At 37.9% G+C, this 12,808-nt stretch overlaps 1 pseudogene; it reads left to right on the top strand.

Annotated features, from left to right (window-relative positions):
- Nucleotides 1-1,983: 1,983 nt before the first annotated feature.
- Nucleotides 1,984-3,131, top strand: LOC115284372 (annotated as a pseudogene).
- Nucleotides 3,132-12,808: the final 9,677 nt, after the last annotated feature.

The following is a 12,808-nucleotide window of genomic DNA, read 5'->3' as shown; positions in this document are numbered from 1 at the left end:
CTTCTAGTGAACTTGATTATTTTCCATTACTCTATCTTTCAAGTTCCTGATCCTCCTGCTGCTTCTTCTAGTCTACTATTTATTCCATCTAATGTTCACTTAATTTTATTTATTGAATTCTTTGTTTCTGATTGGTTCTTTTTTTTATGGGTTCTATCTCTTTTGTTGAGAGTCTTGTTGAATTCTGCCACTGTTTTTTTCAAGTCCAGTGAACATCATTATGACCATTACTTTTAATTCTCTATCAGGCATATTGCTTATCTCCTTTCATTTCACTGTCTTGCTGTAATTTTGTCCGGTTCTTTCATTTGAGACATAATCCTCTGTCTTTTCATTTTGACTAACTCTTTGTGTCTGTTTCTGTGTGTTAAAAAAAGTTAGCTATGTCTTATGCTCTTAAATGTAGTGGCTTTATGAAGAAGAGTGCTCTATAGTGCTCTGCTGTGCCCATGTCCTCTTTTTATCAGAACCTTGTGATTCAGGGAAGTACTATTTGTGTGTTGTATGTGTCCTACCATTATGGTTAAGCCATGTTTGCCTTCATTTCAATCATCTTCAACGGTTCTCTTTACCTGTTGTGGGAAGGTTTTGGCCTTTGTGTTGTTAGTGAGCTAGCTGAGTCATACCAGGAATTTTCCATAGCTGCAGTATCACCAAATAGCAGGGTGCTCTCTCTGTGTTATACCCTGAGAATATTTTGTTTGTGTATAGGGCCTGCAATCAAAGCAGATATTTACCCTCAATTCACTGCTGAGGCTACAGTTAAACTATGTGGTTCTTTTACCCTTTCCCTAGGTAAGGAGTCACTATGGAAAAGTGTTGTCCCCTGTTGAGCCTGCTTTCACAGTGCCATGCTCATTTTTCAACTATGGATGCAATTCTAATCTTGGAAAGGTCCATAGGAGACCACTGGGGTGGGGTTTGCAATATTAGCAAGGTGTGACTGATCTGGTGTGGGAGGGGACCTGTAGCTGCCTAGGAAAACTCTTGCCCACAGAAGAGTGCATGGGCAGGGCATGTTAATAGAAAGCTAAGTAGTGTTTGTGCTATACTGGTTCCTGAAGGAGCCTGCATCTAGGCTGGGAAGGAGGTAGGGAAATGGTGCTCACCAGTTCTTTCGTTGTTCGAAAAGCCTTCAAAGATTGCTGCTTCTCCAGCACAAGCACTGAAATTAGTAAACAAATTTCTCTCTTGTATATCCCAGGATTTCCCAAACTGCTGCTTCTATGCTTTGTCTCAGTGGGGCGACTCATTATGCTGTCTCTTTAAGAGTGGGAACTCAGTTTTATCTCACCTTTCTAAAGCTAAGCCCAGTGATTTTTATCTCACTCTTCTAAAACCAAGCCCAGTCATTTTTTTAAAGCTCCAGGTGTTAAGACTCACTACTTCCAAGAACTTCAGATGTTTGGCCTATCTGGCTTTCAAAGCCAGATGTTAGTGAGATTTGCTCTCCCATTGTGGGTTTCCATGCCTTGGTGCCTAGATTGTAAATTGCTCCTCTCTCCTTTCCATGCCCCTGCCCTCTTCTTGTGAACAATCTCATGGGTCATTTTGACTCCTGACCATTTCTGAGCCTTTCTTACACATTTGAATGTGGACCCTTCTCTACACTTAGCTGTGGAGCTGCTGCTTGGCCAGTCTTCAGGTTGTTTTCTGAGTTATTTGCACTGATGTGAGCACTATCTAGCTGTATTTTTTTAGGACAAAGTGAGCCTAGAATCTGCCATTTTCCTTGGAAGTCCCATACTCACATTTTAAGTGATAAATATTCTTTGATTTAAATAGGATATAATAATAATGGGATTTTAAAGAATATAGATTATCTGGTAGGCGTGGGGATAGGAGTGTGCCTTCATCACGGTGGCTTTTAGCGGCGTGGTGTGCACTCCTCCCAGGCTGGTTCGACCTGAGCTTGAGAGCGTGGCAGGGAGTGTCAGGATTTTTTTCTGGTCAAGCAGACAATTCAGGATACAGAATCCAGGGATGAATGTGCACTGTAGCAGTGAGAATGACAGGTTATTGCAGCAGGAGGCTGGCTTCCTACTATGCAAACCCAGGGGCAACATAAGAGAAAGAAACAAATAGCTTGGCTTCTTCTCGTCTTCAGAACGTTACTTATCCTCTAGGCCCCAGGAGCAATGACCTTTTACTGGACTATTCCATGAACTCTTTATGGCTCCAGAAAGATTTGGAAACAACACTGTGGGCTTTAGCAGTAACTTTCATTCCCAGGTGCCAGAGAGCGTGACGCTTCTTGTAGGTGGCACAAGTTTGTTTTTTTTTTTTTTATGAGTTCACAAATTTTCACTGCTCATCCGGATATCATGTTGGGAAGAATGTTTGGACCAGGAAGGGAGTACAACTTCATCTGGCCCAAAGAAAAAGGAGAGTTATGAGATTGTTGAAGGAATCGGTGCAAATGTGTTTGAAGTAGTGCTGAATTATTACAAAACTGGTATCATCAATTGTCCAGATGGCATCTCTATTCCAGATCTCAGAGATACATGCAATTATCTCTGCATTTAGTTTGACTTCAACACTATCCGATGTCAAGATCTGAGTGCTTTACTGCTAACAAGCAGTTTGACCGCTACCTTGAAGCGCTGATCTTGCCCATCATGGTGGACTGTGCCAAGAAAGGAGAGCGAGAGTGTCACACCTCTTGCTGACAGATTAAGATTCTGTGGACTGGGATGAAGACCAACCCCTCCCATGGAGGAAGAATACTCCCAAATCCTTTATAGATTCGAGCTTTATAGATTCTTCAAATATATTGAGAATCATGATGTCGCTGAAACGGTGTTAAAGTAGTGGGGCCTGAAAAGAATTTTCATTGGAGTTGAAGATTATTCTACTTGTAAAGAAAAAAAATACCTGGTGGCTGGTCTGACGTAATCTATAATTATTTGCAGTGACCCTTTATCCAGATGTCTTGGGAAGAGGAAGAACGGAAGAGTCGCCATGTGGATTTCCAGTGTGTCCAAAGCAAATCCTTCACTAATCTGGTAGCTTCTGGAGAAGATGTCTTAGAGGATCAGGAGATATTAATGCACAACCCACCCCATGTGGATGAACTTGACCATCTGAATGCTCCACTTTTTCAGATGGCTTCTAATGACTTTCAGGATTAGGGCCAGTTGTGGACCTACACTCTTTGGAGCTCCTCTCAGTCCAGGATGCCCACAGCCAGTCCTCCCCATGGTTTGTCTCACCCTGAGTAAGAGACATGCTTCTCCATCCTTTCCTGTTCTCCCACTAATAACATGTGTCCTTTTCATTACTGACAATTCTGTGCCTCCAGCAGGGAATCAAAAGCACTCACTGGTAAATAAGCTACCAGCTTTGTAGCGGCCTTGGTAACTTGAAATTTTTGTATCTGGTGCTATTTACTGAGCCTTTGTATAACTGCAAAAAGCAAGAAAGGAAGTCAAGACTCCTGTTGCCTCATATCCATCAAGGCAGTAGTCATTTTTTTATACTTTGTTCTTGGCCTTTGTTTTGTTCATTTTATACCAGACAAATGAATTACTGAGCAGAAAGGGGACCAAACTTTAAAAAGAGGCAATCTCTGGCTTCCACTACCATGCACTAATGGGATTCTCATTAAGCATTTAATGAAGATGCCATGCCTGGTGGCCTCTGTGCCCAAGTTGCATCTGGAAGACCTAGGCTCTCATTAAAATGTCCAAAAGGAAATTTTTTAAGAGTCTGAATTCAGGGGTTTTTTTCCATTAATGTGATGAATAATACAAATCCACACAGATTCTTTGACAGGAACTCCAGTAAAGCATAACAATGTTTATGAAACCCTTTAAGGTTCAAAGTTTTTGAGCCTACACAAATCAGTTATTTGGAATGATCATTTGGAAGGAATTTCACAACTCAAGTAGAAGAAACTCTCCAAATCAGGCCACTTTGATTATCCTGGCTTGGAATCTGGTGTGAAGACATAAGTCTTCACCCAAGGGCAGCACATTGCTACAGGTGTGTCTGGGAAACCTTAGCTGATATGGCTTAAAGGATTTCAAGAGATGAACAGAAATTTCTCACAAGTGCTTGGTTTCTCAAAGGAAAGACTTATAACAGCTCCAGGAAAAGGGACATTTGGGGTGAACCTGGGTGGGGAAACATCCCTCACAGTCTTTGTCCTAATGCAGGATTTTTCTTTGTATATTGTTTTCATACTATGCAATTTCTTTGGATATCATGATAATTGTTTTTGAAGTAGTCAATTACACTACCCTCGCTGTGTAAAAACACCATACTACTGTTATCCCAAAGAAAGGAGGAGTTGAAGTGATATTATGCCTAGTAATTTTGTTTGATCTTTCGGTTCTGTGTTAATAAAGCATGGTGTAGGACAACCTCGATCAATCCCCCAAGTATTGAACCATTTTTCTTCATGTCCCAAATGCTTTTAGCAGAGATAAATTTTGAGCTACATGTTAAGTGTTGAGATAATTTCCCATTTTGTGGTAAATGTTGGTCTTATCATCTACACAGAATCTTTACTCATCACAAATTTCAGAGGTACATAGTTTCCTTCATGCTCTTTAAGACAATGTGACTAGTTTTCTTAAATTCCATTCTTATAAGTTACCATAGGGTAAAATAGTGGATTCCATTTATTATTGCCCTAGATCTAGTCCTCCAAAAGTAAAGTCTGATGGATGTCAAAAGCTGCTCTTTCCAAGCTTTAAAAACAAGAATGTTCTTAAGAGTGTGTTCTATGTGCACTGTTACCAGCAGCACAGTGGGAATTAATGCTCTGTTCATGACTCAGAAAAAAGTAGTAATAAGGAGTTAAACTGAGCCATCTCCCACCTACAGAGTTTTTCTGACTACCAGTGGCATCAAATGTGTAAGGCTTATGGCAAGGGTTAAAGTTTAGGGTTAGTGGTTTTGTTGCCAGATGGTACTTTTAGGTGAGTGAAGCTCATTGAAAATATATTGCAATTCAGGTATATCTCAAGAAAAATCCAAAATACAAAATCTAACAACACAACTAAAGGAACTAGAAACAGAATAACAAAGACACCCAAAACCTAGCAACAGAAGAAAATAATAAATATCAGGGCATAAATTAACAATATAGAATTAAAAACTAGTAAAACTGATCAATGAAACCAAGAGTTGGGATTTTTTTGAAAAAGTAAACAAAATTGATAAACCTTTACCCAGGTTTCTCAAAAAGAAATGATTGACGCTCCAAATAGATAAAATCACAAAGAAAATGGATTTATTACAACATCTCTCAGAAAAACACGCAATTATCAGGGAATATTGTGCAAAGTTATATGCCAACAAGCTGGACAACCCAGAAGAAATGGACAAATTCCTAAATGCACACACACTGCCAAAACTCAGATGCGAAGAAATAGAAAATTTGAACAAATCCATAACTAGTTTAGAAATTGAATCAGTTATAAAAAATATCCCAAAAAACAAGACCCCTGAACTATATGGCTTCCCTAAGGAATTCTATCAGACATTTAAAGCAAAGTTAATACCTATACTTCTCAGGTTGTTCCAAAAAATAGCAATGGAAAGAAAACTTCCTGACTCAACTATTAAGCCAGAATCACTTTGATTCCCAAATCAGACAGAGACCCAGCAAAAAAAGAAAAGTAGAGACCAGTAGCCCTGATGAATATGGATGCAAAAAATTCTCAACAAGATACTACCAAATCAAATTCAACAGTATATTAAAAGAATTATTCACCATGATCAAATGGGATTGATTCTTGGGTTACAGGGCTGGTTCAATATTTGCAAATTAAACAAAGTGATACATAACATTAACAACAACAAAAAAGATAAGAAACATATGACCCTGTCAATAGATGCAAAAAAAAATTGACAAAATACAACATCCTTTACTAATAAAAACTCTCGAGAAAGGATCAGAGGAACATACTTAAACATCATAAAAGCTATTTATGAAAAGCCCACAGCTAATATCATCCTCAATGGGGAAAAACTGAGAGCTTTCCCCCAGAGAGCAGGAACATGACAGGGATGTCCACTCTCACCACTGTTTCTTAACATAGTGCTGGAAGTCCTAGCATCAGCAATCAGACAACTAAAGGAAATAAAAGATATCAGAATTGGCAAAGATGAAGTCATACTTTCACTTTTCAGGGACAGCATGATACTCTACATGGAAAACCCAACAGATTCAACCAAAAGTTAGCTAGAACTGATCTATGAATTCAGCAAAGTCGCAGGTACAAAATCAATTTACAGAAATAGGTTTCATTTCTATACACCAATAATGAAAGAGAAATCAAGAAACTGATCCCATTCACAACTGCACCAAGAACCATAAAATACCTAGGAATAAACCTAACCAAAGATCTAAAATATCTGTATGATGATAACTCTAGAAAACTTATGAAGGAAATTGAAGAAGACACAAGGAAGCGGAAAAAATATTCCAAGCTCATGGATTGGAAGAATAAATTTTGTAAAAATTTCAATACTATCCAAAGAAATCTGTACATTGAATGCAATCCAAACAGATTGCACCAGCATTCTTCTCAAAGCTAGAACAATCTTAAAATGTATATGGAACCTCAAAAGAGCCTGAATAACCAAAGTAATATTGAAGAAGAAAACCAAAATGGAAGGCATCACAATCCCAGACTTTAGCCTCTACTACAAAGCTGTCATCATCAAAACAGTATAGTATTGGCACAAAAACAGGCAAATGGGCCAATGGAATAGAATAGAGAACCCAAAATTGGACCCACAAAGACAGCCTCTTTAACAGATGGTGCTGGGAGAACTGGACAGCAACATGCAGAAGAATGAAACTAGACCACTTTCTTACACCATACACAAAAATAAACTCAAAATGAATGAAGGACATGAATGTGAGACAGGAAACCATCAAAGCCATACAGGAGAAAGCAAGAAACAACCTACCTGACCTCAGCTGCAGCAATTTCTTACTCTACACATCTCCAATGGCAATTGAGTCAAAAGCAAAAATGAACTATTGGGACCTCATCAAGATAAGAAGCTTCTGCACGGCAAAGGAAACAATAAAAAAACAAATAAAAGGCAACTGATTGGAATGGAAAAAGATAGTTGTAACTGACATATGGGATAAAAGGCTAGTATCCAAAATCTATAAGGAACTCAGCAAACTCCACACCCAGAAAACAAATAATCCAGTGAAGACATGGGAAGAAAACATGAATAGATGCTTTCCCAAAGAACACATTCAGATGGCCAACAGACACATGAAAAGATACTTAATGTCACTCAACATTGGGATAATACTAATCAAATCCATACTGAGATATCACCTCACACCGATCACAGTGGCTAAAATGAACAAATCAAGAGACTATAGATGCTGGTGAGAAACGGATACCCTTTTAAACTGTTGATGGGAATACAAACTGGGAGATGCTCTGGAAAACAGTGTGGAGGTTCCCCCAAAATTATAAATTATGTTCCCCTATGACACAGAAATAACACTGCTAGGGATATACCCAAGGTATATCCCTGGAGCAGAAATGCTCAAGCATAGGGGCACATGTACACCAATGTTCATAGCAGCACTTTCAACAATAGCCAAATCATGGAAAGAGCCTAAATGTCCATCAACTGATGGATAGATCAAGAAGATGTGTTTTATCTATACAATGAAATACTACATGGCAATGAGAAAGGATGAAATCTGGCCATTCCTAGGAAAGTGAATGGACCTCAAGGGTGTCTTGCTAAGTGAAATAAGTCAGGCAGAGGACAAATACCATATGTTTTCACTTATAGGTCTAACAGGAGAGACCTAACAGGGGACCATGGGAAGGGTTAGGGGAGGGAAGTTAGGGAGAGGGTGGGAGGCAAATCATGAGAGTCTCTTGAATACTGAAAACAAACTGAGAGCTGAAGAAGGAAGAGGAAAGGAGAAGTGGTGTGATGGTCATGGAGAAGGGGTCACTTGTGGGGAAGAGCACTGCGTGTTATATGAAAACCAACTTGGCAATAAACTATTAAAAAGTAGAATTTGATATGTGGTTTTGAACTAAATATATGTAAATTTGTAATTATTTTTAAGTTAAATATTTCTATAAATTGCTAATTGTTTACCATCAAATATAGCCAAACCTTTTCCAACATGAAACCATAAACAAGTATCAATGAACAATGAAGACCTATAATAAAATTTATTCATTTTTTAAAATGGGAACTTTCATGAATGTACATACAACATTCTTAGCTATCACTTTGCTCTTTTGTTCAAATAATCTAAATGAGACATATTAGAAAGAATATTACTCATGGAAGAGTCAATCAGTGAGAAGTGGGGGACACTGGGCTTTTCTCATTCCTCAGTCAAAGCTGTATGAGGGTCACATCATTTTAGGCACCCAAGAAATCAATCCGTGAATTTGCAGAAGGGGTTCCATGGTTGGAGAGAGATAACATGGCAGGTATGTAGTGTATGGAAGTGAATTGAAGGAGAGAAAAGTTGAGGTGTTATGGAAAGGAGGGGGACCCTTTCGATGGAGAGAAATAAGGGAGAGAATGTGAGAGGGGTTGAAAGTGTGTAGCATTGGGTTCACACAAGAGGAAAACCACTCTGGACCATGGACTTGGGAACAAAACATACTGGATATAGCAGGATTTTTTTTTTCATTTGGAAAATAGCATTTGGAATTCAAACTCTGAGGTTTTGGAAGTGCATAACTTTCTCAGGAGTAGATCTGTGGTGTACTCTCCTGGGGAGAGGCAGGAGCTGGTTCCAGAGTGTATAGCATGGTGCAGGGATCTCTGGGGTGCATTGGGAGGAACATTCCCCTTACTGGAGTACTTTTGGAAGACGATGTATATTGCCCATCCAAGGAAAAAAGACTGTAGGCACTAGCAAGAGGGAGGGGACAGAGAGGCACCGAGAGGACATACAACCATGTTGCTACTTTTAGCTGTGCCATGCAGGTGTGGGACTGTTTTTCAGAGACAAAGGACATCAGACACAGGGTGGAGAGTCTCTAATCCAGAGAAGACAGATGGGTCTGCTAGGTGCCGTGTATTTTAAGATTTAGTGCTTTACATCACAGCCACATGCCAAAGAAAAATGGGAGGAGAACTTTGGTGCAGGATGGTCTTACTGCCCTTGTTATTCAGTGAGGGCTTCCTGAATCGTGGAGGATGTGAGATCCCATGTCTGGGGATGAGAGATTGTGGTGGCAACATTTTCTCACCAACATCAATATGGTGGAACTTCAGAGAGCAGCACAGCTGCCCTCAATAGAAGCAGGGCCTGCTTAAACCAAACTGCAGCCCCCTGTGCCTGACAACTGCTTATTTCCTGGGACAAGACTGACTGTAAGCCAATACAGCAGACCTCTCCTCCAGAAGACTAGCACAAACAGTACCCTACCTGCACCAAGTATACTGAAAATCAAGTGCTTCAACCGTGCCTGCACCAAGTATATTGAAAATAAAATGCTTCCAAAAGACACCTCCCATTCTGGTGGTAAAAGGACAAGGCTTAATTTTTTTTTCTTCTTTTTTTTTTCTTTTGGAATGAGGCTTTTAGTTTCTTGTTTGTTTGTTTTTGATTTTTTTGTCTTTTGGAATATAGCCTTTCCCACTACACCTATTTACTAGATCTATTTTAATAAACAAGTCAAAGCACACCTAGTTAAATGTCCAAACACTCCGAATCCAAGCAAGAAGGATCTCTGCAGAGGACTTACCAATGGGAAAGAGCACGGAGTGCACACAGCACACACCAGAAACACTTCTTGAAGTTCCAGGCCCTGGACAGTGTATGACCTTTTTTTAATAAAGCATTACTATCAGGTGAAGAAAATATAACAAGCTCCTAAAACAGAAAAAACATAAACTAACCCAAAATGACAAAACAAATATATTCTTTCCAAAAGAAGGGTCATGAAGAAATCACAGCCAGGAGCTTGCTCAAAACAAATAGAAGCAATATAGCTGAGCAATAAATTAGAACAACAGTCATTGGACTAACACCTGAACTTGAAAAAGGCATAGAAGACAGCAGAGAACCCCATGCTACAGAAATCAAAGAACTAAGAACTAGTCGGGATGAAAAAAATGCTATAACTAAGATGCAAAACTGACGGAATACAGTGACAGTGAAGATGAAGAAGTAGAGGAGAGAATAGGTGATACAGAAAATAAATTATGAAAAATAATGAAGCTTAAAAGAAGAAAGAAGGAAACTATTAGATCACGAGAGGAGATTTAAAGAACTTAGTGATTCCATAAAAAATAAGTATTATATTATAGGAGTTGCATAAGAAGGGTGAGAAAAAGGGGGAGAAGTTTAATTTGAACAAATTATAGCTGAGAACTTCCCTAATCTGGGGAATGAAACAGTCATTCAAATCCAAGAGACACAGAGAACTCCTTAATAAAATAAAGTAAAGTAAAATAAATTAAAATAAAATAAATCAATACCATGACAAATTCATGACACTGGCAAAATACAAAAATAAAGAAAGATTTATGAAAGCAGCCAGGGAAAAAAGGTCATTATCCTACAACAGTAAACACACAATGTTAGCAGCAGACATATCCACTTAAACTTGGCAGGCCAGAAGAGAGTGGCAGGAAATATTCAATGTGCTGAATGGGAAAAGTACACAGGGAAGAATTCTTTATCCAACAAGACTGTTGTAAAAATAGAAGGAGAAATAAGATTTCCTGGAAATACAAAAACTAAAGGAATTTGTAACTACTAACCCAGCCCTAGAAGAAATTTTAAAAATCCTTTGAGTGGAGAAGAAAAAATAAGACCAAAGCAACAAAGACTACTAAGAACCAGAGTACATCACCAGAGAAACCAACTCTCCAGGTAACACAGTGGCACTAAATTCATGTATTTCAAAAATCACTCCAAGTGTAAATCATTTAAATTCTCCAATCAAAAGACATAGGATATGATTAATAAAAAAAAACAAGAATAATCATATGTTGCCTAAAAGTGACTCATTTTAAACCTAAAGACACTTCCAGATTAAAAGGGGGGATCTGGAGAAGAATCTATCATGCTAATGGATGTCAAAACAAATCCAGAGCAGCCATACATATATCATACAAACTAGATTTTAAAACAAAGGCTGTAAAAATAGATAAAGAAGGGCATTATATTATAATTAAAGAATATATTCATAAAGAAGATCCAACAATTGTAAACACTTATGCCCCCAATTTGAAATGCCCAAATATATAAATCAGTTAAGAAAAAACAAAAGTATTTTAATAATACCATAATAATAGGAGAATTTACTACCCCTTTTACAGCAATGGACAGATGAACAAAGAAAATAAACAAGGAAATATAGCTTTGAATGACACACTGGACTAGATGAGCTTAACAGATATATTCAGAACATTCCATCCTAATACACATCCTTTAAAGGGCAAATGGAATATTCCCCAGAATAGATTCTATAGTAGTTTACAAATCAGCCCTCAACAAGTATAAAAAAATTGGGATCATACCATGCCTTTCAGATCATGACAATATGAAACTTCAAGTCAACCACAAGAAAAAATTTGGATAGCCCTCAAATACGTGGAGTTTAAAGACCATCCTATTAAACAATGAATGGGTTAACCAGGATATTAAAGAAGAATTAAAAAAAAATACGTGGAAACCAAAGAAAATGAATGCACAATCCTCCAACCATTTGGGATGCAGCAAAGGTAGCCCTACGAGAAAAGTATATTGCAATTCAGGCCTGTCTCAGGAAGCAATGAAGGTCCAAAATACACAATATAACTTTACATCTAAAGGAGCTAGAAAAGGAAGAGGAAAGGAAGCCTAAAGCCAGTGGAATAACAAAGATTAAATCAGAAATAAATGGTATATAAATAAGCAAAAAAAATCCTATAACAGATAAACTAAACTAAGAGATGCTTCATTGAAAGAATAAACAAAATTGATAACCCCCAGCCAGACTTAGCCAAAAGAAAGGAGAAAGAGCCCAAATAAATAAAATAAAGATGAAAGAGGAGAGATCACAATCAACACCACAGAAATACAATTATAAGAGTATACTATGAGAAATTATATGCGAAAATACTGAGCATTCTGGAAGAAATGGACAAATTCTTAGTGATCCATACAACCAAAATTGAAACAGGAAGAAATACGAATTTTAAATAGACCTATAGCCAGCAAAGAAATTGAATCAGTTCTCAAAAAGCTCCCCAAAACAAGAGTCTTAGGCCAGGTGGCTTCCTAAGGGAATTCTACCAGACATTTAAAGACAAGTTAATGCTTAACTTCTCAAATTGTTTCAAAAACTGGAAATGTAAGGAAAGCTTCTAAATTCATTCTATGAAACTGGCATTACCTTGATTCAGAAGAAAAGCTTCCAAATTCATCCTATGATGCCAGCATTACCTTGATTCCCAATCCAGAAAAAGACCCCACTAAAAAGAAGAATTATAGGCCAATATCCCTGATTAAACTGGATTCAAAAATTCTCAAGAAGATACTAGCAAATTCAGTTTAAAAATCAGCCCTCAACAAGTATAAAAAATTGGGATCATACCATGCCTTTCAGATCATGACAATATGAAACTTCAAGTCAACCACAAGAAAAAATTTGGAAAGCCCTCAAATACGTGGAGTTTAAAGACCATCACTAAAATAATTATTCACCATGATCAAGTTGGATTTATTCTTGGGCTGTAGGGCTGTTTCACTATTGGCAAAACCATCACCGCGGCAGACCACATTAATTAAGGAAAAGATCAGAACCATAGAATTCTTTCAATAGATACAGAAAAATCATTTGACAAA

Source organism: Suricata suricatta, chromosome X (genome assembly GCF_006229205.1).
Source record: "Suricata suricatta isolate VVHF042 chromosome X, meerkat_22Aug2017_6uvM2_HiC, whole genome shotgun sequence".
Lineage (NCBI taxonomy): Eukaryota > Metazoa > Chordata > Mammalia > Carnivora > Herpestidae > Suricata > Suricata suricatta.
This window is presented reverse-complemented; position numbering and strand designations above follow the sequence as displayed.